Consider the following 27,108-nt stretch of genomic DNA (forward strand, 5'->3'; position numbering starts at 1 on the left):
GTTTTTTGACAGGTTTTTCCGTACTGCTTGAGCGGCTGAACTTAGGAGAGACATTGTGGGAATTCGTCAGAAAGAGACTGAATAGCTCTACGATTACTGAGAGCGATACAAAAAATTGTGTTCAAGTTGCCCATATCATGGATTGACTAAACTGTCACTCTTGCAGTTTTTTATAAGGGATTGCTCCCGATGGAAATGAAAATGATAGATGTTGCAAGTGGGAGGCACTCGTTAATATGACGCCTCAAAGAGCGAGAGAGTTGATTTCAACCATAGCTGCTAACTCTCAAAAATTTCGACGGGCCACAGAACCCATGAGACGGGTTTAGGGGTTAAGTTCTCTATCTCTAGAAGACAAAATTGATAAGCTGACTAACATTTTTCAAACTTTGCTTACAGATAAAACGAGCCCAGAACGGTTGTGAGGAATTTGCACTAAGCCAGATCATCAGACGGACTCCTGTCTGATTCTACATGAGGATTCGATAAAACAAGCGAATTGTTTCAGGAACTTTCTAGGACCGCCCCAAAGACGGTATGACCCCTACTCAAATTCGTATAATGTGGGGCAGAAAGATCACCCAAATCTAAGTTATGGGTCAAATCCTCAGTTCAATCAACCTTACCAATAAATGCTGCCTCTGAATCAACAATTATCGCCCCCAAAGTCATCTTTGGAAGCCATAATGGAAAGGCTTGTCAATAGTACTGGAAAGTTTTAGCTAAAAACTGAAATGCATTTGCAAGAGTTAGATGAGCAAGTGAGCAAGCTTGCACTCACAGTTAGCCATTTGGAGTCCCAAGGTAAGCTGCAGTCCCAAACTGAGCCTAATCCAAGACACAGTGTAAGTGCTATGATGTTAAGGAGTGGGAAGGTTTTGGAGCCCGTACCTGGTACGAGTTGTGCCCACAACGCTGGTCGAGATGAGAAGAAACTTGACATAGAGTCTCCAGTAGAGTCAGCACCATAAAAATTATTTGCAGTACCACCTCTGTTTCCTGGAAGACTTGTCCAATGCTAGAAGGAGCAAGACAAGAAGGAGATCCTCAACACCTTTAAAAAGGTGGAAATCAACATACCTCTTCTCGATACGATTAAGTAGATCCCACGATACGCAAAACTCCTAAAAGAGTTATGCACGAGTAAAAGGAAACTTCTAGGCAATGAAAAGATAAGTGTCGGAAAAAATGTATCTACCGATCTACAAAAAAAAATACCACCCAAATGTAAGGACCAATGTATGTTTTCCATTACTTGCAAACTAGGTAGTGTCAGTATTAAAAAAGCCATGTGTGACTTAGGCGCATCAATTAATGTTATGCATTTGTCAATTTATAAACTACTTAATGCGGCTCATTTGAAGGAAACAAGTGTAATTATTCAGCTTGCAGATAGATCTGTAGTGCATCCGGAAGGAGTGTTGAAGGACATTATTGTTAAGGTAAACGAGTTAATATTTCCTGCAGACTTCTAGATTATCGACATGGAGGATGACAACTCGGCCAATTCGTCTGAGATACTTCTTGGGACACCATTCTTGAGTACCGTACAAACAAAAATTGATGTTTGGAATAGAACACTCACCATGGAATTTGACAGTGAAGTGGTTATGTTTAGTGTTTATGAGGATATGGGACATCCCAATGATAAGCTACAAACTGTACCTTGCAGGAATATAGATCTCGATGTTAAGCAAGAGGAATTATCGATGATCCAAAAACCAATTCGTAAAGTTGTCATAAAAGCCTCAAAATTAGATTTGAAATCATTTTCAGAACGTACAAGGATTCCGACAGAAAATAATGCAAACTTGAATGGAGAAGCTCAAAGACACCTTAATCCACTAATAATAGGGGAATTCGGGAAGGGCTTCAAGGATAGTGGGCAAAGGTCGAAACTTTTCTACAAGAACATCCAAGTACATGAGGTGGAAAAATTAATTCTCAATGACCCAAACAGATAACATTTATGGTGTCAAGCTAACGACGTTAAACAAAAGCGCTTTTTGGGAGGCAACCCAAAATTGTTTTCATTTATTTAATTTTGAGTTTTAGTAATATTTAGGTTGTAAGTAAATAAATTTTTATTTAGTCAAGTGAATTTGCTGTTTTCAGGAACGTAATGGAGGTTATGAATTTTTCCAAAAGTCAGATAATGATGATGGTGTGGGCACGCCGTGCTAAATGCTGACAATTATTTCCCAACACCGGCAACATCGTTAGAAACACATGGAGAGTATTCTTAACCTTTCTCTTTGCTTGTTTTTTGAGTTTGAACTTTATTACATATAAAACATGCTTGAGGACAAGCATAGAGTAAGTAGGGGGGATCGAAAATTGTAAGTATGCACGGATGATTGATTGATTTTTGCTGCATGTTTTTCTTTTGCATATGTTCAATCTTATGCTAGATTTATTCGATAGTTTATTTCGACATTGAGCCTCTAATCTCATTACTTAGTCAATTTGGACAATTGGGAAATTTTTGAATTAAAGTGTTCAAAGTATCTAAATTAGTCGACATTTGTGTTTTAAGGTTGATATATGTAACTAGACTTTTCATATAAATTGGTTGTTTGAAAAAATGTTTGCTTGTACATAAGTAGATAAATAAAATGAACAAATAAATAATGGCTCAAGTTATGAGTGAAAGTTTCGAAAATGTGACTGAATTGAGTAACTGGGATAAGGTGCTCGGGTTGTCATTTTATCTCGCGTAAAGAGCTTCGAGTGACAAGTCGATAACTTGCAAACATTCTGCTAACCAAGCCTTCAAAAAAAAAAACTGTTTAAACTGAGTAACCGGAATAGGGTGCTTGGGTTGTCATCCTAGTTCGCGTAAAAAGTTTTAAACATGTCTAATTTTTTTAATTAAAAATGCCTTGCAAATTTTGGATTCAAACTCAATTTAGTGAAATTATTTAGTTCACATATTTCAATTTTATGACACTTGTTGATTAAACTATATATTCTGAGCATTTGTTTATTTTTGCCTATGTTGTTTGCGTTGATTATGAAAATGGAAAAGAGGCTCAATTTGTAATAAATTGTAGAATAATTTCTAGTGTTTGAAAGAACAATATGTTTGAGGACAAGTATGAGTTAAGTAGGGGGATTTGATAACATATTAATTTGCATGTTATTTTGTGTTTAATTCGTTATATTTCTAACTTGATCTCTGCTGATTATTACTTTTTATGTTTTAATCTTATTAGGCATACAACGGGGATTCTAAGAGACAAAAACGAGCAAAAAAGGACCAAATTAAAACCAAACCAACAAAATGAGGCCGAATAAAAATATGGAGAAAGCTAATGACTCATTAGAATTTTTGACTTTGTAAAAAGCCAAAAATAGAAAATTCTATTTTATTTTTATTTATTTATTTTATTTTTGATTTTATATTAAATTAGTTAAGGCTAAAAATAGTAAATTTTATATATATAAATAGAGTTTTAGTGTTCTTTGAAAAGACATCCATTAATTCTGTATTCCTACTTCAATTTGGAATAGAATTAATTTCTTTTTTCTTTCCTATTGACGTAAGCTTATTGCCATTTTTATTTGCATTTGCTTGATTTTATAAAATTGACCTAATTGCCTTCCAAGACCTTTCATTCCCCAATTTCCTCCATTATCATCAACCTACCTTTCAAAGCATACAAATCATGAATAATTTCATGTTTAACTAAATTTCATTTTAGCCTTAGGTCGGTGTTCTTTCTGGTTGGGAATCGTGAGATACGAATTTATGCTAGAAACTCGTCCAATCAATATTTATTTTTTCTTAAGTATCGGGATAGACCAATCATCATTTAAAATTAAATTCAATTTCTAGTTAAAGTGCACGTTGGGTCGGAGTCATGTTTATTGACAGTTGGAGATTTGAGTCAGCCGTGCTGTATTCGAATTTCCGAGAACAAATAAGGAAGAAGAGATCAAGTTTAAACTACCCATGCGGTTGAGGTCGTTGATTCGAGTTGGGTTCTTCAGAATGCAAGGCTGCTGGAATCTTGAGTCGGGAACACGTGCATCTCGGTTAGATAATTGGTAAGGGTTGGTTTGCAGGTCATACTGGAACCAGCTACGAAAGGAAGGATTGGTGGTTAGGACTTTCTTAACTACTATAACCAGCTTATCATTTGGAAGAGAAGATTAATTTTTAAGAATCGATTCTTGATATGAAATTTATCGAGTCTAAGGCTAAGGCTTATTTTATCAGTTTACACAAGTTTGAATTTATTTCCAGTTTACATTTATTTTCAATAGTAGTCAATCGTTTATTTAAGCTGATTAGATTATTTACTTTCTTAAACATTCTCAAACTCTCCCGATTTAGTTGTTTATTTTGTTGCAGGTACGTTTGGAGTCGTGGGCATGACTCTTGACACGACGCTTGACACAATGAATATTATGTTCATAAGTGAACGCAGAAGTTGATTACAATATCTAATCCCTGTGGACTTGACCCTACTACCACTCTTTACTACAATTTAGAGTTGTTTTTTTAGAAATTACTTTTGGTAGTTTCAACGCCCATCAGTGTCACACATAGCTGAGACACACGCCCGTGTGTCACATATGGATGAGACACACGTCTGTGTCTCTATTCGTATGGATGAAAATAGGCTATTTTATAAGCTATTTTTCTCACACAACAAGGCATGTACCTTCAGTTAACATTGCGCATATAAACAAGTCATATTATGACATCTAAAACAAGTAAAAGCAATCCTTAAACATATAGTATATTCACATACAACCAATATACCCTTAGGCACCTTAAATGAAAAATACAAATATGTTTAACCATATAATCCATGTAACCAAGTAATCAACCAACTTTTATGTCTAATTGCATTAATACACAACATGTAAATTATTTACTAAAACTTACCATTTGGTACCAATTGTCCCACTTATTCAATAGCAACAAATACATATACACTTATTATAGCATAGTACCAAATCACACCAACTTATAAAACGTACCTTATATGTATTTTCAACTACTATTTTACCTTTCATCATTCAACCACAAATCATTCCACTCATAAACATTTCATGGCAAATTATGCACATATCAAAATACCAAAACATAAGCCAAATGAGTGGCTAAACTCAACAAAACACATATAGGCCAACAGTTAGCCAAAAATAACCTATACATACCATTATAACCAAAATCAAAACATTCAAAAGTACTGATAGAACCGATAGATAGTGTGATATAACTCTGACAAGCTTCCAACTCAATTGAGCTTCCGATAATTTGAAAAGTAAAGGAAAACAACTACGTAAGCAATAAATGTTTAGTAAGCTCGTATAAACTTTAATCATATTAATTCATTTCAAATATGAAATTTATACACATCAAGAATAATCCAATATTGATACCGCAATACTCGTGAAGTTATATTCAACAATTCACAAGGTGAATAAATCCATGACATCACTTATACATATTATTCCTAGCATAGTAGAATTTTAAACAACTTTAACTTTTTCAAATTTCTTTATTTTCATTTTCATTTCTTTACTTTCCACACTCATTCCATATGCATAACACACCAATCATAAACATATCATTCAACCATAGCCACAAGTTAGTGCATTTAAACATAGCCTTTTTCAAATTAATCACATGATAAGTCATTTCATAAGAAATTGTTTAACTTAAACCTTACCACTCTTTCATGAGCACTAGCATATTTTCATTTGAGTACTTACCCTTTCAATGCATCACATAAATAAAGATATTACCATTCAACCAATAGCTTGGCACTTGCCTAAGCATCAAACAACAACACTTATTAGTGTACTTGAATATATTTCATATAAATTCAACATTGATAAACTTATTTTCTCAACATGTCACACTTGAGTTTATTACTCATCTTAACTAACATAATTTTCATGTATCAACATATCAATGATATTTACACATTTACATGTCATAATACATATCATTCTCTTTCCGTTTTTTCATATACATAAATCATCCATTTCAATATATTAATATATATTTCATGTATATACAAGTATTAGTTCGTATCGAACTCATATCGTCTCGTAACAGAATATTGCCCTTCGAACCATTAGAATATCATTGGATACACGGGTAGTACACACGAAGTGTAGAAATCTATAATCCATCAATTCATGTACTTGTATGCTTATACAAGCATGTAAACAGGAAGCTCATTCAAGCCGTATATCGGGAAGCTCTTGCAAGCCAAATATCGGGAAGCTCAAGAGAACTGTGATGTGTCCGCAACAGATGCGGGATTACAACCTAATTGGGAACCTTAATGACATGTCATTTGTATCCTTCGAATTTCTAAGGTTCAAACGGGACTCGATAATCATCGTACGTCATTGAATTTACGTCGTTTCATAACACGACAACTTGCATGCTAACATATATTTATTAATTTCATCACAATATAATCGCCTATTAACACTCACTGCAATCAAAATTATACAGAACACACTTCATACGAACTTACCTGGCTAAATTACAAAAATACCAAAATTTAGGGGCATTTTGGTAATTATCCATTTTCCTCGATTTTCTATTCGATCTTAATCTAAATTAATAATTTCATTCAATATATTAATTTGGAAAATAAAATAATTCATTTAAGGTAATTTGGTTTTTTAACATTTTTACAAAATTACCTCTAAAGTTTTACTTTTATTCAATTTAGTCCTTGAACCCAAAACATGCAAATTTACCATTTTTAGTACAAATCCAAGCTAGCTGAATATTCACGGCATTATATAGAACCCATGTTTGCAATAATTTCACAACATACCATTGTACTTATACTATTTCAACAATTTAGTCCCTAATCAGAAAATTCATCAAAAATAACTTAATAAAATACTTTTAAATAACAATTAATATAAAAAATCACAAGGTTCATTAATGGAAAATTTCAAAATCTTTAATAATTTCAAAATCAAAGGTACAAGATAGCTAAATCTAATTGCAACGATTTCAAAAACATAAAATTTATTAAAAACGGGACAAAAATCACTTACCGATTAGATTTTAAAGCTTGGCCAAACCCTAGCTTCTATTTTCATGGAAGCTTTCGGTTGTAATTGGGGAAGAAGATGATAACCCTACCTTTTTTTTCTTATGTTTTTATATTAATTGAATTTAATCCATCAAATTACCATATTACCCTTGGTTAATAATTAATTTAAAACACCAAATCTATGCCCATTTTTGTCCATCACATAAATATATGGCACAATTACCGTCAAAGGAAGGTTTAATTTCATAATTGATCCTTCAATTTAATTAAATTCTAACTAAATAAACTCATTTAAAATTTAATCCCAAACTTATTAGGACTAAAAGAACAACTAATCCAAAAGCTAGTGGAATCAATCATAACACCACCGCTTGGAAACTTTGACCATAGTTTAAGTACCATTTAAGTCTCTTTTCCTTTAAAAATTACCCATTTAATCAAATAATGATTAAAATTTACATCTGTTACAATTTAATCCTTTTTAATTAATTAAATATCAAAAAGTTAAAATTTTTCAATGAAACTTTAATACCACCTTAATGCCACTTCGTAAATATTTATAAAAATATATACAGCTCGATTTATAGAAACGAAGTCCCGATTCCTCACTTTCTAAAACCACTTGATCCTAGAATTTTACTACTCGAACCTAATAATTCATTATAAAACATAAATTACCAATTCAAAAATATTTTTTAAAACCATATTTAACTCGTAAATATTAAATAATAAAATTTATGAGCTTACTCACCGGATTTGGTGGCCTCAAACCACTGTTTTTGACACCACTGAAAATCGGGCTATTACAACATGAATTGTAAGGAATAGTTGTTATTTAATGGTTGAATTATGGTGCCAAATGTGGCATATTGGTTAGGCACTCAGATTGAATGAATTATGTTGCAATTTCGTATATTTTCGTGTCTTTTAATAGGTTAACCAAGGGTCTATTGCATGACTTGAGGCTTAAAAGAACCTAGGTTATATTTGCTTGTTATGGAAGGCACTTTAGGTACACACAATCTGTGACACGACCTGCTACATTGCCGTGTGCCATACACGAGTGCAGGCACAACTGTGTAGTCTGTTTAATTTAAGTGCAGGGTGATTCACATGGTTACAGTATGTTACACAGGCTAGTGATACGGTCGTGTGACCTTGGATTACACGACAATAAAGAGCTACATGCCTTGGGGATGCGGCTGTGTGATAACACTACACGACCTCAACCATATCACACGGTTGTGTGACCCCAGTTTTACTATCTTTCCTATCTTTTTGTAAAAGTTTTAAAATGATCCCGATTTAGTTCTAAGCTTGTTTAATGGCTTTCATAATCCCGATTGGGACTCAGTTTTGATTATAATGTATGCTTAACCTGAACTCAGTTTGTATATATGAATTTATTGAATGTTATTGACTAATTTGTTTGTGAATGTTTCGGTTTTCTGTTGTAGCATCCTGTAGCTCAAGTTCAACGACTGGACTAGGTATAAGGTGTTACATGTATATGAGTTGAATTTGAAATTGGACAAAAAAATGCTCAATTGAAAGAACAAAATGGAAAGTTGATCAAACAAGTTGAGGCTAAGGAGTCTTTATTGACAAAAAAGTTGGACAATCTTGTTAACACTAAAAAGGAGTTGGCTAAAACTAAATTGGCTCTAGAGAAGTTCAATGCTAGGAGTAGCAGGAGCAGCAAACTCAATGGAATACTTGTCATTGGTAGAAGGGATCCAGGAAGGAAAGGACTAGGACTTGTTGACAAAAGGAAACCAATAATGGAAAGTCTTGCAGTGTTTGTGAAATGATCCAAACAAGGTAAAATAGGTGACAGTTTAACCAAGGATATGATAATCAAGATTGAGAATAAGGTACATATTCATTCCAGAATCATTTTCCATTACTGATAATCAAGATTTGAGGTGGAAACGTTTAGTGCTAGCTGAAGTGCCCACTGCACACAGCCACTCAAATCTAAAAAAGCATAAACAGGTTTGAAGGAAGAAGTAACCATAGTGTTTGCTTGTAGCTCATAGATCTTTAAAGATTTCTCATGAAGATGTTTAGTATTGTGTCCCAGACACATGACTGGGAATCAAAACTTTCGTATTGATTTTGAAGAATGCCCAAATGGTTGAGCTGCTTTTGGTGAGAGGAAGAAAGACAATATTCTTTGGAAAGGTACTCTCGATGCTCCTGGTTTGCCTAGGCTGAAGAATGTACTGTTGGTGGAAGGTTTGAAAGATAATCTGGTAAGTATAAGCTAGTTGTGTAAAGCTCCAAATTTTATATTTCAGCTTTTGTGATTAATTGGCATAATTGTGTATCTACTTTAGTGGTTAAGTATTCTGGGTGTGTGTGAGAGGCCCTGAGTTCAAACTTTAGCTTGGGAAAAAATTTGGTTTTTATATGTATGAAGCATTGTCTTAGGTTATAAGGCTTATAAGTAAATGGTTGGAAAAGCTTGCAAAAATGAGCTTGCTGGTTTAGTGATTAAGTAGAGTGTGGATATGAGGGGGGTCTTAAGTTCGAGTCTGAATGAAGGCATTATTTTTGCTACTAATGCTGTGAGAGTGTTTGAGTTGGCTTGGGATACTGAGTGTTTGCAACAACTGATGTTTGGTAGGAGCAAAACAAGGGATTTGGGAGTAACCCAAATCATTCCACTCTCTCTCCCTGCCGAATTTTCCCTACAAATTTCCACTGTCCATTTTTTCTCTATTTTCATTTTCTTTCCAACCAAAATCCCCTGTTGCTGCTGATTTTTACTTTATTTTAATATTAGTTTTTGGTCTTTTTTCGTCATCGTTACTTATCTCTACGTTTGGCACGAATTCAGTAAGTGTTGGGGTGCTTTTTGTCTTTTTTTGTATTTTTTGAATGGTTAAGAGACTTTTTTCTATTTAGGAGACAATCTAGGCCCTGTGGATTGCTAAAATGACACTTTAGAAAGTAAGGAACTGCCATTGATCGTTAGAGGTATGGACATTATTAACTTTTAGAATTTGCCTGTTCTTAAAAACTTGGTTTAAGTGACTAACTAAGGGACGTGTTATTCGATATTAGGTTCTGAAGTGTTCGTTGTTGCGTTAGCTTTGAATCGATACCAGGTGTGTACTCTGATTACATAGAAAACGAGATTCGAAAAAATTTGAAAAGTAAACTATCGACGCCACATGGGCGTGTGGACTGCCCGTGTGGTAGGTCATGTGGCGATACATGGCCGTGTGGTCGACGAATCAGGTCGTGCGCATGCGATACGGGCGCACGGCACTACCGTGTGATGACCGGCAAGGCTGTGTGCGAGACACAGGCTTGACTAATTGGGTCGTGTGCGCCACACGGGCTTGTGGGCCTACACAAGTGAACCACACGGGCGTGTAGAAATTTGGGCCCAGCTGTATGATCCACACAGCTAAGGTTGATTTAGGCCGTGTGGGCCCACACAGGCATGTCACATGGGCGTGTGAGCCCATTTTTCTGAAACGTTCTGTAAGGTTGCACGGGTCACCCACGTCGACTGTGACCGGTTATAGGGTTGGTAAGTGTTACTTAGACCTCTAATTTCTATATCTGATTTGATTATGTGATGTATGATTAACGCATGTGCTAGTTAGCATGTATATATGTTCTGTTCTGTATATGGGTATATGTCTGTTAATCTGTTTATTAGTATGCCATGTTTGTATGCTGCATTGCATTGGGGTAGGTTTGATGAAGTGAAGGAAGTATCTAAAAGGCTTCATAAGCCTGTTGTCTGGCAGCTAAGCTGCATATTTATGACGAGTGCTGCATTGCGGTACCTTATGGTGTGTAGGGTTGAATGGGTCGATATTATCCTCATATTTAGTGTGTAGGGATGAGTGGGTCGATTTTATCCCCACATGATGTGTTGGGTCGGACGAAGTTGGTGTGCAGGGTTGGTTGGCATATTTTTTTGTATATCTGATCTGTTGTATGTTATATCTGACTTCGTGGGCTAAGGCCCAACTATATATATATGCATCTGATTCTGTTTTTAAGTGGGCTAAAGCTCACACCGATTCTATAAAGGGCTCAGGCCTGAAGTATGACTATTTTCTGATATCTATCTGTATGCATGTTGAACTGTGGGGATGTACACACTAAGTTGTGAAACTCACCCTTTTCTGCTTTATCTGTCTAGGTAATCCTCAGCAGTAGTTGGATTAGTGCAGCAGAGGACTTGATGGTGACCCCAGCTTTCCTCTTATGGGATTTATAGTTTAAACATTTTATTGCGTTCCTTCTTAATTATTTTTGGAATTCTGGACGTAATCTTGGACTTAAAATTTCGATTTTGATTTGGGATTTGAACTGTGAATTCGAATTTTAGAACTGCAACCATAGAGAATAGTTTTTTCGAAATAACTAAGGTTTTTTGTAAATTAAATTAGTTTTGAAAGTTTTCGTGATTTGAAATATGACTCTAGCTAAATTAAAGATAATAATTGGAACGGTTTTCACGTAGCAAAAAGATTTTTCCAAAAAGTCTCATATGGCATCGCTAGATTCAGCCATAAAGTCTAGGCCAAGTTTAAGGTGTTACATTTAATGGTATCAGAGCCAGGTTTGCAAAAACTCAGCTGTAGATTTGAGCGGTAAAAAAATTATTTAAAAAAATAATGAATGATGATTTGTAAAATGTTTTGAAATGTTTTTGATAAATAAATGGTAAATCGAGTCTCCGGTGCCGATCCTATAAGTTTCTAAATCTCTATTTAGAATTATATGATAGCGTACTTAGAATATCTTAAAATTCTGCTTGGATTTGTCTGAAATTACTGTTAACATGCTATGAAACTACTATAGGTAGTAAACCTTACTAAAACACTCTATGTAGTGTAAACTGAAAACTGTAGCAAACTGTGACCTTTCAACAACAAACTATGAATATTTTGATAATTTTACTGTATAAAATATTTGTTAATAATTATCAAAACTGTAAACTGATTTGCATAAAACTGTTAATACAGATTAATCTAAAAATACGATGAGCGCGTGTGGTACTCGTGGACGGGGTAATAGAGGCCGTGGTAGGGGCCGTAGAGGGGTCGAGCTGAATCTTTCGCATCTGATACGATTCTAAATTTGGATACTAGCGAGACGCTGATATCCCCTGTTATTGAGACTAGGTCTGGGACTAGGTCTCATAATTGTGCGGTTGGGGACGACGCACTGTCCCAAGCTATATTACAAATTTTAGAGAGGGTCACTGGGCCCAACACTAGTTTTGGAGACCGTGGGTCAATTACAGAACGATTTCGGTCCAATGGGGCTAAGGTATTTAGGGGCATCGCTGGAGTTGCTCCTAACATGGCCAAGTACTGGATGGAGGCCACAGAACGCATTATGGATGATTTGGATTTTATTGCTGAGCAAAAGCTTAAGGGGGCTATATCTCTGCTTCGCGATGAAACGTATCAGTGGTGGTTGACGGTTAAGGAATGCACTCAGCCCGTTAAACTGACATGGAATCTGTTTAAGACGGCTTTCAGAGTAAGTATGTGGGAGCCAATTATATTGATGCGAGACGACGTGAGTTCCTGAATTTCACTCAGAGAGATCGTTCACTGGCCGAGTATGAGGTTGAATTTCTGAGGTTGAGCCGCTAGGCGCGAGGCATGGTGGCAACTGAGTATGAGTGTTGTGTCCGGTTTGAGGATAGTTTTGAAGATAGGCTTCAGGTTTTGATAGTTCCTCAGAGGAAGCGGGATTTCTCAGTACTGGTGGAGAAAGCTAAGATTGCTGATGAGGGTAAGCGCGCTGAGCACTAAAATCGAGACAGAAGAAAGGCTAAGAAAGATGCTGAGCCTTCGAATACTGGGATGAGGCATAGGAAAAAGGTTAAGTCTGATGAGCCCGTGAGAGTTGGGCCTACTATTGCACCGATGAGGGTGGAGATCTACTAGCTCTGTAATAGGCGTCTTCCGGGTAAGTGTTGGAGGACTAATGGGGCTTGTCTTAGATGTGAGTCTACTGAGCATCGAGTTAAAAACTGCTCATTGAGAGCTAATCAGATACAAGCTCCGGTTAATAGGACTGTATAGCTGCCGAGAGTGGTTCAGCAGCTACCTAGGGGCTGAGGACAAGCGAGGGGTGGTAATGGTGTGGGCCGAGGGTAGAGAACACAGGGCAGAGGTGCTGGGTCGATTAAGGCGAGGCAGCCTGTTTTGGTTGACACTGCTCGTCATCGTGATGATAGAGATGTTCCAGACGTCATCACGGGTACGTTTTTAATTTTTAATGTACCATACTTTGCATTGATAGACATAGGTTCTACACAATTTTTTGTAGCTAGTACCGTGTTTGAAACCTTGTGGTTACCGTCTGAGAGCACTTCGAGTGAAATAACTGTGGTAAGTCCGTTGGGACAGCCTATTATAGTGAGTAAATTGTTTAAGGACATTCCGTTGGAAGTCCAAAAGATGGTATTTCTGACTGATCTGATGGAGCTTCTGTTTGGGGAGTTCGACATAATTCTGGGCATGGACTGGTTAGTTAAACACCGAGTGAGTATGGACTGTATGACGAAAATAGTGGTTCTGAGGACCGTGGAGGATAATGAAGTAGTTGTAATTGGAGAACAACAGGATTATCTAACTAATGTGATTTCTGTGTTGGCAGCAGAAAAGTTAGTGAGGAAAGGATGTGAGGCATATCTGGCCTACATCAGTATTTTTGATTTTGTGGACTCTTCAGTTAAGGATACCAGAACTGTAAGAGACTTTCTAGATGTATTTCCAAAGGAACTTTCGGGATTGCCTTCGAACCGAAAGGTAGAATTTGGTATCGAGTTGATTCTTGGTGTAGCTCCAGTCGTATAGCACCAAAAGAGCTGACTGAACTTAAGGCTCAAATACAAGAGTTGTTAGATCATGGATTATTTAGCCAAGTGTATCTCCATAGGGAGTACATATTCTGTTTGTAAAGAAAAAGGACGGTACAATGAGGATGTGTATCAATTACTGTCAGTTGAATAAATTAACAATCAAGAATAAGTATCCACTTCTGAGGATAGATGACTTATTCGATCAGTTCAGAGGGGCTTCAGTGTTCTCAAAGATCGATCTGCGGTTAGGCTACCATCAGTTGAGAGTAAAGGAGGCCGATGTGTATAAGACGACATTTAGGACTCAGAATGAATATTACGAGTTCCTAGTTATACCCTTTGGGTTGACTAATGCACCATCGACATTTATGGACTTGATGAATTGAGTGTTTCAGCCCTACTTAGATCAGTTTGTGGTAGTATTCATCGACGACATCTTGGGATATTCTAAGATCAAGGATGAGCTCCATATGCATTTGTGATTGGTACTGTAGATTCTTCGTGAGAAGCAGTTGTATACCAAGTTCAGTAAGTGTGAATTCTGGCTTCTAAAAGTGACATTTCTAGAACATGTAGTTTTTGCAGAGGGGATTAGAATGATCCTTTTTAAGGTTGAGGCTGTGTTGGATTGGAAACAACCAAAGAATGTGTCTGAGGTTCGCAGTTTTCTAAGGCTAACAAGATGTTATAGACGGTTCATAGAGAGGTTCTCCTTGATCGCAACTCCATTGACTAAGCTTTTGCGTAAGGGAGTTCCTTTCGTATGGACTGATGCACAGCAGGAGAGCTTTGATAAGCTCAAGACTGTGTTAGTCAGGTTCCTGTTCTGATTCAACTTGAATCTAGTAAGGATTTTGTGGTTTTCAATGATGCATCACATGTGGGTTTGGGTTATGTTCTGATGCAAGACGGTAAAGTTATTGCTGATGCATCTCGGCAGCTCAAGACTTATAAGGTTAATTATCTGACGCACGATTTGGAGTTGGCGGCAGTAGTCTCTGCTCTTAAGATCTAAAGGTACTATCTGTACAGTGAGAAGTGCACCATCTACACTGACCATAAGAGCCTCAAGTATCTCCTCACTCATAAGGATTTAAACCTTAGGCAGCATCGATGGGTTAAACTGCTTAAGGATTACGACTGCTGTATTGAGTATCATCCTGGTAAGGCCAATGTGGTGGTTGATGCGTTAAGCTGTAGGGCTATAACTGACTTGATAGCGATGTTCGCTCGGCTTAGTTTATTTGATGATGGGAGTCTATTGGCCGAGATACAAGTAAGACCGACATAGATTGATAACATCAATGATAAATATAAGTGAGATAAGTCTCTTGAGTTGAGGTTCCGTCAAGTGGAGAGTGGGATCAGTTCAGATTTTAAGATTAATGATGATTGGGTATTGTATTTTCGAGGACAGATCTGTGTGCCGAACGATGAGGACTTAAGACAGTCGATTATGAGAGTGGCACATAGTAGCTCTTATGCTATGCACCCCGTTGGAAATAAAATGTACCGAGACTTGCGAGAGTTGTATTGGTGGCCAGGGTTGAAACGTGAGGTTACCAACTTTGTTGCTGGCTGTTTGACGTGTCAGTAGGTTAAGGCTGGACATTAGTTACCTTCCGGTTTACTACAGCCGGTTAAGATACCGATGTGGAAATGAAAGCGAGTAACGATGGACTTCGTTAGTGGGCTAGCTCTAACACCCACTAAGAAGGATTCCGTTTCTGTTATCGTGGATCGATTGACCAAGACTGCACATTTCATTCTGGTCAGGACAGACTTCTCCCTGCAGAATTTGGCTAAACTTTACATCTCGGAGATAGTGAGACTTCATGGGGTTCTTCTTTCGATCGTTTTTTATAGGGATCTTCGGTTTACGTCTTGGTTCTAGTAGAAGCTTTACGAGGCTTTAGGTTTGAGATTAGACTTCAGTACTGTTTTCCATCCTCAGACAGATGGTCAGTCAGAGAGGGTGATCCAGATACTGGAGGACATGTTGAGGGGTTGCATTATAGATTTCTAAGGTAGTTGGGAGGAGAACTTATCGTTAACAGAGTTCGCTTACAATAATCGCTATCAGTCTAGTATACAGATGGCACTGTACGAGGCACTATATGATCGTAAGTGTCGTACTCCCTTATGTTGGACTGAGTTAGGTGAGTGACGTGTTCTGGGTCAGGAGTTATATCAGATACTAAGGATAAAGTCTGTTTGATTCGAGATCGACTGAAATCAGCGTCTGATAGACAGAAGTCCTATGCTGATTTGAAGAGGAAAGACATTGAATATTTTGTGGGAGACATGATTTTTCTTAAGTTTTCGCCATGGAAGAAGGTGTTGAGATTCAGTTGCAAGGGTAAGTTGAGTCATTGGTTTATTGGACCGTACCGAATTCTGAATTGAGTAGGACCAGTCGCATATCAGTTAGAGCTACCTCTAGATTTGGATCTTATACATGATGTGTTCCACGTTTCGATGTTGAGACGCTACTATTCTGATCCCACACACATTGTGCCTGTGAAGGAAATTGAGGTTCGATCAGATCTGGCTTTTGAGAAAGAGCTAGTTTAGATTTTGGATTGCGACGTTAAAGTTCTGCATAGGAAATCCATCCCTTTAGTGAAGGTGCTGTGGTGGAATCATAGCACTGAGGAGTCTACTTGGGAGTCAGAGGATTCGATACGTCAGTAGTATCTTCACGTTTTCTTATCAGGTAAATTTCGAGGACGAAATTTTCTTTTAGGGGGTAGAGTTGTAACACCCCAAATTTTAAGTTTCAACTTTTGTGATTAATTGACATAATTGTGTATCTGCTTCAATGGTTAAGTGTTCTGGGTGTGTATGAGAGGCCCTGAGTTCAAACCTTAACTTGAGAAAAATTTTGGTTTTTATATGTATGAAGCATTGTCTTAGGTTATAGGGCTTATAAGTAATTGGTTGGAAAAGCTTGCAAAAATGGGCTTATTAGTCTAGTGGTTAAATAAAGTGTGGAAGTAAGGGAGGTCTTGGGTTCGAGTCTGAATGAAGGCATTATTTTTGCTACTAATGCCGTGGGAGTGTTTGAGTTGGCTTGGGATACTGAGTGATTGCAACAACTGAGGTTTAGTGGGAGCAAAACAAGGGATTTGAGAGTAACCCAAATCATTCTCTTCTTTCTCCCTGTCGAATTTTCCCTGCAAATTTCCTCTCCATATTTTCTCTATTTTCTTTTTCTTTTCAGCTAAAAATCCCCTGTTGCTGCCGATTTTTGCTTTATTTTAGTATTAGTTTTTAGTCATTTTTCATCATCGTTACTTAGCTCTGCGTTTGGTACAAATTCGATAAGTGTTAGAGTGCTTTTTGTCTCGTTTTTGTGTTTGTTGAGTGGTTAAGAGACTTTTTTTTTATTTAGGAGACAATCTAGGCACTGTAGATTACTAAAACGGCACTTTAGACAGCAAAGAATTGCCGTTGATCATTATAGGTACGGACATTGTTAACTTTTGAGATTTTCTCGTTCTTAAAAACTTGATTTAAATGACTAACTAAGCGACATATTGTTCAATATTAGGTTCTGGAGTGTTTGTGGTTGCATTAGCTTCGAATCGATACCAGGTGTGTACTCCGATTACATAGAAAACGAGATTCGATGAAAGCCGAAAAGTAAATTGTCGATGCTACACGGGCGTGTGAACTGCTCGTGTGGTAGGCAATATGGCGATATACGACTGTGTGATCGACAAATCAGGCCGTGTGCATGCAACATGGGCGCACGACATTACCGTGTGATGATCGGCGAGGCCGTGTACGAGATACGGGCTCGACCAATTGGGCCGTGTGGGCCACATGGGCGTGTGGGCACACACGAGTGAACCACATAGGCGTGTGAGAATTTGGGTCAGGCCGTGTGGGCCACATGGGTGTGTGGGCCTATACGGGCATGTCATATGGGCGTGTGAGCCCATTTTTCTGAAATGTTCTATAAGGTTGCATGGGTCCCCCAAGTCGACTGTGACCAGTTATAGGGTTGGTAAGCATTACTTAAACCACTAATTTCTGTAGATCTGATCTGATTATGTGATGTATGATTAACGCATATGCTAGTTAGCATGTATATATGTTCTGTTCTGTATATTGGTATATGTCTGTTAATCTATTTATTAGCATGCCATGTTTGTATGCTGCATTGCATTAGGTGGGTTCGATGAAGTGAAAGAAGTATCTGAAAGGCTTCATAAGCCTGTTGTCTGGCAGCTAAGTTGCATATTTATGACGTGTGCTGCATTGCGGTACCTTATGGTGTGTAGGGTTTGATGGCTCGATATTATCCCATATTTAGTGTGCAGAGATGGGTGGGCCGATTTTATCCCTACATGGTGTGTTGGGTCGAACGGAGTTGGTGTACAGGTTGGTGGGCATATTTTTCTGTATATCTGATCTATTGCATGCTATATCTGACTTTATCGGCTAAGGTCCAACTTTATATATATGCATCTGATTCTGTTTCTGAGTGGGCTAAAGCTCATGCTGATTCTGTAAAAGGCTCAGGCCCGAATTATGACTATTTTTTAATATCTATCTGTATGCATGTTGAACTATGGGGATGTACACACTGAGTTGTGAAACTCATCCTTTTTTGCTTTATCCATCGAGGGAATCCCCAGCAATAGTTGGACTGGTGCAGCGGAGAACTCGATGGTGACCCCAGCTTTCCACTTATGGGTTTTATAGTGTAAACATTTTATTTCGTTCCTTCTTAATTATTTTGGGAATTCTGGATGTAATCTTGGACTTTGGACTTTCAGTTTCGATTTGGGATTTGAACTGTGAATTCAAATTTTAGAACTGCAATGCTAAAGAATGGTTTTCTCGAAATATCTAAGGTTTTTCGTAAATTAAATTGGTTTTGAAAGCTTCTGCGATTTGAGATATGACTCTAAACTAAATTAAAGATAATAACTGAAACTGTTTTCACGTAGCGAAAAGCGTTTTCCAAAAACACTCTCATGTTGCATCGTCAGATTCGGCCATAATGTCTAGGCCAGGTTTGTGGTGTTATAATAAACGCTAATTTATACATATTTTTACCTCATGTTTAGCCTATATTTTGGATGAATTATTATCAATTTAGTGAGAATTGGTGCTCTTAATCTTTCTTTTTCATATCTTATACTCAGGAGAGCATAGGGAAGAGAAGAGAACAAAAATGGACCAAAAACCGGAGAAAATAGGCCAAAATGTGAAAACGCACAGCCCAAAGAATTACCACACGGCCATGGCACACGGCCGTGCCACATGAAGATCATACGGTCCAGCCCCGACAAGTACGGCCAGGCCACACGGCCGTGTCCCAATCAACAGAATCTCATACGGCCTGTTGTCAAAGTACACGGGTGTGGCACACGAGCGTGTTCTAGTCGTGAGGACGAGGAATTTCACTCGAATTGAGATACTTTGAAGCTAAGAAAGGCTCCCCAAAGCTCTATATAAAGACCCTAGGAGGCAACTCTAAGGGGGTGCTTATTTCCCTGTTAAGGGAAATATTTTTTTCTGCAAATACAGAGAGTAGAAGCAAGGGATTACTCCAAGGGATAGTCGATTGATTCATCCCAGAAGCCGAAATTCTGAAGCAATATAGAGGATCTCCTTAAATTCTTTCAGGGTTTTTAGGTTCTTTTATGTTTTGTTATTTTATATCTTCTGAGATGTTTTCTTTCTTTATTATAAACTAAACCCTTCAAATACTTGAGGGGGATGAAACCTAAGACAAATCTTGTTATTATTTATTCTTGAGTTATATGATAAGTACTTGAGTTGTTCTTAATTATGTGTGATTAATTCTTGTGTTAATAAACCTAGGTATTAATTCAAGAAACAGATGTGCTTAGAGTAGAGGAGCAAAAGTCCCTGTGATAAGAGTAGATCTACCATAATTAAGCGGAGTTGCATGCAACCCTAGACATAGGGTGACATAAATCTGTCGGATTAGGGTCAAACCTAATATGGGGAGCCATAGATCGAATTAATGCAACCTAGGGAGTTAATTAATAAAGGAACTTTAATTAACAACTTAGGCCTAGTTGCTCTTCACCTCGACGGAGGGTTTAGCATAAATTAGGGATCTCTACGGATCAAGTCAAGTGAATAAATCATCTAGCTCAAGAACCAATAACAAGTGAAGTCTAGGTGGATTCTCCCTTGAGTATTGTCCATATCAATCAGCTTTTCCCTAAAAGTTTCCCAATTTACTCTTTGTGCGTTCTTAGTTTAGTTTTAGAATTAGTTTAAACAATCTTCTCTTATTTTTAGGCTAGATAATAAAAAGGAAGTAAGTAATAGTACTTTTGGTTCCCTTGGGTACGATAACTCGGTCTTGCCACTAAGCTATACTACTGTTCGATAGGTGCGCTAGCCTTAACGTCGTGATATTAGTTAGTTTTGGTGTGATCAAGTTCTTTATAAATTTTATTACTTCATATCACGCATATCAAATTTTTTGGCGCCGTTGCCGGGGAACTAAAATATTACGAAAACTCGATTTCTATTACTTTAGCCATTACTATATATATTTATTTTTATTTATTTATTTATTTATTTATTTTTATCTTCTTTTCTTTTTATTCATCTAGGTTTTTCTAGTTTATGACTAGAAACAACCCAACAGGACCACTACTTTTTGACGAAGATTTAGAAGCCACAGTTCGCAGAAACCGCAAAGAAATTAGACGAAGCCTGCATTATCCAGAACAAGAGCCAGAACCTACAGAAGAAATGGATGCAAATCAAAACATTCAACCGCCTTCGGCATTACTCGCAAGACCAGATAAAGCTCCTCGTACTATGTATGATTATGCTAAACCTAGTTTGGTTGATACTCAAACAAGTATTGTTAGACCTGCTATTGCTGCTAATAATTTTGAATTAAAACCTAACACCATTCAGATGATTCAGCAATTTGTGCAATTTGATGGTTTACAGGATGAAGATCCCAATGTACATTTAGCAAACTTTTTGGAATTGTGCGATACTTTCAAAATTAATGGCGTTTCTGATGATGCCATACGACTAAGGCTATTTCCATTCTCTTTAAGGAATAAAGCCAAACAGTGGTTAAATTCTTTACCACGAGGATTAATCACTACATGGGAACAGATGACAGAAAATTTTTTACTTAAATATTTTCCTCCTGCTAAAACAGCTAAATTACAAAACGATATTTCTTCCTTTGTGCAGATGGATTTAGAAACACTTTACGATGCCTGAGAGAGATACAAGGATCTTTTGAGGAGATGCCCTCATCACGGACTACCTTTGTGGCTACAAGTTCAAACCTTCCACAACAGTTTGAACCCATCAACTCGACAAATGATTGATGCAGCCGCAGGAGGAACGATTAACAATAAAACACCTGAAGCAGCTTATGAATTTATTGAAGAAATGTCATTAAATAACTATCAGTGGCAAGTCATGAGGACAAAGCCAACAAAAGCTGCAAGAGTTTATAATATTGATGATGTCACCATGCTTACTAACCAAGTAGAACTTCTAAATAAAAAGTTTGATAATTTTATTTGTTCTACGCAGGCACAACAGGTGATGCGGTATGACGCGACGCAAAGGAACATGTTCAATCCAGACTATCCATTCTATGGCCATAGCACAGAAACTGAACAAGCCAACTATTTGGGTAACAATTCTCGACCTCAAATTAATCCTTATAGTAACACTTATAATACAGGTTGGAAAAATCACCCAAATTTCTCATGAGGAGGACAAGGAAACCAAAGGCAATAGCCTCCTCCAGTATTTCAGCAGCCACAGCAGCAACAATAGCAAAAGCCCAATCTTGAAGAGATGTTTACCAAATTCATGGCCATGTCAGAAACCCATTTCCAAAATACCGAAATAGCACTAAGGAACCAGAAAGCATCTTTTCAAGGACTTGAAACTCAAATAGGCCAGCTTGCCAAGCTAATGTCAACAAGACCACAAGGTGGACTTCCAAGTAACACTGAGACCAATCTAAAAGAGCAAATTCATGCCGTGAGTACAATAGATGAGGAAGCATTAACCAAAGACAACCCAAGAACAAACGAGGAACCTGAGGTGAATAAAGGTAAGGTAGAGGTAAGCAAAAACAAGTCAGACATCAAAGAATACAAGCCTCGCATCCCATACCCAAACGTACTAAAGAAAGATCGGTCAGACGAGCAATTCGGTAAGTTTCTTAAACTCTTAAAGAAATTACACATTAACTTACCATTTCTTGAAGCTTTATCGCAGATGCCAAACGCCGTTAAATTTTTGGAAGAGCTACTAACGAATAAACAGAAGTTAAACGAATCATCGCACGTTAAACTGAATGCAGTGTGCTCAGCTATCCTTCAAAACAAACTACCCAACAAACTAAAGGATCCAGGGAGTTTCACTATCCCTTGTTTAATTGGTAGTTTAACCGTTGATAATGCATTAGCTGATTTAGGGGCAAGTATAAATGTCATGCCTTTTACAATGTTTAAACAACTAGGTCTTGGGAAGCCCAAGCAAACTAGGATGAGCATACAATTGGCTGACAAAACCCTTAGAGTTCCTAAGGGTATAATTGAAGATGTTCTAGTAAAAGTAGATAAATTTATATTCCCAGTGGATTTTGTTGTCTTAGAAATTGATGAGGATAGTAATGTACCCTTAATTTTAGGGCAACCCTTTTTAGCGACGACTAGAACTAAAATTGATTTAGAAACAGTGAGCTTACACTACGTATAGGTGATGCAAAGTTACTTTACAAGCTCAAAATGCAATTAAGACAGTTGATAATAATATAATTACGAGTCCTTGTAAAAACACTGAACTCACTACCCAACCTTCTGTGCAGGATACACTCCACATAAAGGCAACCCAATCACAGGCAAGTCCATCCTAAGGAGATGTACCCGAAAGGCGAATAATTCAGACTGAGGAACTAGATGAGTGGCTGAACTATCACGAAAAGCCCAAAATATGCCACACCAACCCAGAGCATCACCAAGACAACCCTCGGGTACAAACAAATCAACTCAATGTGGGAGATAAGGTAATTTTAAGGGAAGGTGACCCTCGAATCTTGAATTCAAAAGAACACACAAGTGACACACCTTACTTCACGGTAATGAAAATCTTCCCCTATGGTACAGTAGAGATAAAACATGAGTCACTCGGCACTTTCAAGGTAAACCACACTCGACTCAAATCCTACATTGAAAATAAAGTTTTAAACAGGATAGAGGAGTATCAACTCTTCAAACCGCCGTGAACACAAAGCTCGAACATAGTCGAGCTTAGACTATAAATAAGCGCTTCTCGGGAGGCAACTCGGGCACTAACTTAGTAATTTTTCTTCTATTTTAGTCATTTAATACATCAACTAACACTTTTGTTGCAAGAAATTAGAACCACACGGCCATGCCCACGGGCGTGTTCGAGGCCGTGTGAACATCTCAAACAGAGGCACGGTCGTGTACCAAGGCTGTGTATAAATAGAGCACAAATTTTTCCCAAAAAACGGGTCATCGATAATTCCCCACGGCCGTGCGATATGGCCGTGGTGACCTTACGAATTTTACACGGGCAATCAACACTTGCCCACGGCCGTGTGACATGGCCAAGGCAAACCTGCAGTATCAACACGGGCTTACACAAACCCCACGCCCGTGTCCTCAGACCGTGGCCAACACTGTCAAATTGGAAACGACCGTGCGAAATATCCCACGCCCGTGGGAGCAGCGAACCCATTCGTACACGGCCGTGCAAGCTAGTCCATACGGGCGTATTGTTCGAGCCAGGCACGCCAATTTTGAAATACACGGACTAACCCCGAGCCACATGGGCGTGTGCCTCTATTCTCCCATTCGGTTCTATTTTTTCTTATTTTTTATTTTTAATTTTCCTTTATTAGTTTCCTTTTTATTTCAAATTTTATTTTTATCCTGTTAATCATTACAATATTAGTATTCTTAGAACTTAGTTTATTATTTTTCTGTTATTTAATTTACTATCTTTTATATCGGCCAATCCCTAATGAGTAATCTCTATTAATTGAAAATTCCTACGACTAATTAATATTTTCGCAGTTTCAAAAAGGTGCTCTACAGCTCATATTCAAACGGAAATAGGAACACCCTGCACAAACTGCTGACTCTTCCTCAAAAATTCATCCTAAATTTAGGGAGTTTCAATTCTATCCCTATCTTATGATATTATACTTCTCTTGCTATTTACGTTTCTTTGTACATTGAGGGCAATGTACATCTTAAGTGTGGGGGGAAGCTTCATTTAAATCTTTACATTATCTGTGAAATCCCTGAAATTTTTCGTTATGCTTTGTTCTCAAATAATTCTCAGTCTCCTATTAGGGATTAATTCTGATTGATTTATGATTTTATTGATATGTTGAGAATTAAGATATAGGTGCTTGTACTCTGATTATTCAGACTTTAAAATATTAGGGAACCAAGCATGATAAGTTGAAATTTTTGAGAACCCCAAATTTTTCGCATAAGTTCTTTTCCCTAATTCTAAGTGTTATCTTGAGATTTGAAATTCACAGGATTGACATCAAAAGCCATAATTCTGGTGAGATTTTGAGCCGTTTTGAGCATACATTCTTTCGTGCTCACTTTTGTTATTGCTTTGAGTGAGTCAATACTGATTTGTTATTCTAGAACTTGCTTTGATTATACGCGTCAAGACCACATCATTGATTTGATATTTCAAAATGATAAAGACACTTAGGATATAACCCACTTACTCCACAAAAAGCCCACTCTCATAAATTAACCCCTATTGAACCCTGTTGAGTCTAACAACCCATTCTTTGACTTACCTTCTAATTATTAACCAATAATCCATTTTTTGTTGAATTTTATTCAATTACTTTGACCCTTGTTTTTGTCGAGATTTGAGTTGAAGTTATTATCTAGCTTTATTCTCTTTTCCAGCATGTACAGTTGTAAATATTCAAGTTATTATGAGTTGTTCTTAAAAAAACATATGTATTCAGCTGTAATTTATAGTAGTTCAATAAGTTTTTGCATATTTCTAGTTTAAAGCTACCAAGGCAAAGTTGATATTATCATAAGAATTAGCTTGAGAAATATGTTCCAGTGATAGAGATTTTTCTAGCTAGATAATTTTTCAGTTCAATCTCGATTCTAACCTTCTTTTGCAGCCTATGACAACACCCCTAACCAAGCCCCGTTACAACTCTTGAAAGACCTTTTGGTCGATGTATCATATCAGCCTACAGTGGTGGAGATTTGATTTTCTAGCAAGCCTATGGTAATAACTTTTCAGGTTGACCAGAGAGTGCTTAATTTTTGAACCCTAAACATTTCGAGTGGATAGAGTGAATCCTTAGTGAGGATGTCAACTCCTGTTAATTAAGATGGAGTGATAATTACTTAGGAGAAGAGAGAAAACTTATGTTTCAATGATAAAATTCTCAACTTAGAGTGATTGAGTCTCTAATGTTCTTTTGATTGAATTTTCATTGTATGACTATCTGTAGATTAGTTTGAAACATTATTGATAAAGGTTGTAAGTTGAGAGGAATGATTCTTATTTAGGGATTGAGATTTTGCTTGAGGACAAGCAAAGGCTTAAGTGTGGGGGTATTTGATAAACGCTAATTTATATATATTTTTACCTCATGTTTAGCCTATATTTTGGATGAATTATTATCAATTTAGTGAGAATTGGTGCTCTTAATCTTTCTTTTTCATATCTTATACTCAGGAGAGTATAGGGAAGAGAAGAGAACGAAAATAGACTAAAAACCGGAGAAAATAGGCCAAAATGTGAAAACGCACGGCCCAAAGAATTACCACACGGTCGTGGCACACGATCGTGCCACATGAAGATCACACGGCCCAGCCCCGACAAGCACGGCCAGGCCACACAGCCGTGCCCCAATCAACAGAATCTCACACAGCCTCTTGTCGAAGTACACGGGCGTGGCACACGGGCGTGTTCTAGTCGCGAGGACGAGGAATTTCACTCGAATTGAGATACTTGGAGGCTAAGAAAGGCTCCCCAAATCTCTATATAAATACCCTAGGAGGCAACGCTAAGGGGGTGCTTATTTCCCTGCTAAGGGAAATATTTTTTTCTGCCAATACAGAGAGTAGAAGCAAGGGATTACTCCAAAGGATAGCCGATTGATTCATCCCAGAAGCCAAAATTTTGCAGCAATATAGAGGATCTCCTTAAATTCTTTCAGGTATTTTGGGTTCTTTTATGTTTTGTTATTTTATATCTTCTGAGATGTTTTCTTTCTTTATTATGAACTAAACCCCTCAAATACTTGAGGGGGATGAAACCTAAGACAAATCTTGTTATTATTTATTCTTGAGTTATATGATAAATACTTGAGTTGTTCTTAATTATGTGTGATTAATTCTTGTGTTAATAAACTTAGGTATTAATTCAAGAAACATATGTGCTTAGAGCAGAGGAGCAAAAGTCCCTGTGATAAGAGTAGATCTACCATAATTAAGAGGAGTTGCATGCAACCCTAGACATAGGGCGACATAAATCTGCCGGATTAGGGTCAAACCTAATATGGGGATCCATAGATCGAATTAATGTAACCTAAGGAGTTAATTAATAAAGGAACTTTAATTAACAACTTAGGCCTAGTTGCTCTTCACCTTGACGGAAGGTTTAGCATAAATTAGGGATCTCTACGGATCAAGTCAAGTGAATAAATCGTTTAGCTCAAGAACCAATAACAAGTGAAGTCTAGGTGGATTCTCCCTTGAGTATTGTCCATATCAATCAGCTTTTCCCTAAAAGTTTCCCAATTTGCTCTTTGTGCTTTCTTAGTTTAGTTTTAGAATTAGTTTAAACAATCTTCTTTTATTTTTAGGCTAGATAATAGAAAGGAAGTAAGTAATAGTACTTTTGGTTCCCTTGGGTACGATAACTCGGTCTTGCCACTAAGCTATACTACTGTTCGATAGGTGCGCTTGCCTTAACGTCGTGATATTAGTTAGTTTTGGTGTGATCAAGTTCTTTATAATTTTTTTTACTTCATATCACGCATATCATGTTACAAGTTGTGTGATCAAGGGATGTTGGTCAGCTTCACCAAAGATGGATGTGCATTTTTTCTAAAAAAAGAGAAGATTATGGAAGAAGTCCATATCTTTGATAATTTTTACAAGATTCTTCAGACTGTGAAGTGTGGCA

General features: G+C 37.3%; 1 non-coding gene across 1 annotated transcript; it reads right to left on the reverse strand.

Moving 5' to 3' along the window:
- Positions 1-21,082: 21,082 nt before the first annotated feature.
- LOC121231765 (small nucleolar RNA R71) lies at positions 21,083-21,188 on the reverse strand. Its single transcript, XR_005929820.1, has one exon. It is a non-coding gene; the product is annotated as a small nucleolar RNA R71 (small nucleolar RNA).
- Positions 21,189-27,108: the final 5,920 nt, after the last annotated feature.

Source organism: Gossypium hirsutum, chromosome A06 (assembly GCF_007990345.1).
Source record: "Gossypium hirsutum isolate 1008001.06 chromosome A06, Gossypium_hirsutum_v2.1, whole genome shotgun sequence".
NCBI classification, from domain to species: domain Eukaryota; kingdom Viridiplantae; phylum Streptophyta; class Magnoliopsida; order Malvales; family Malvaceae; genus Gossypium; species Gossypium hirsutum.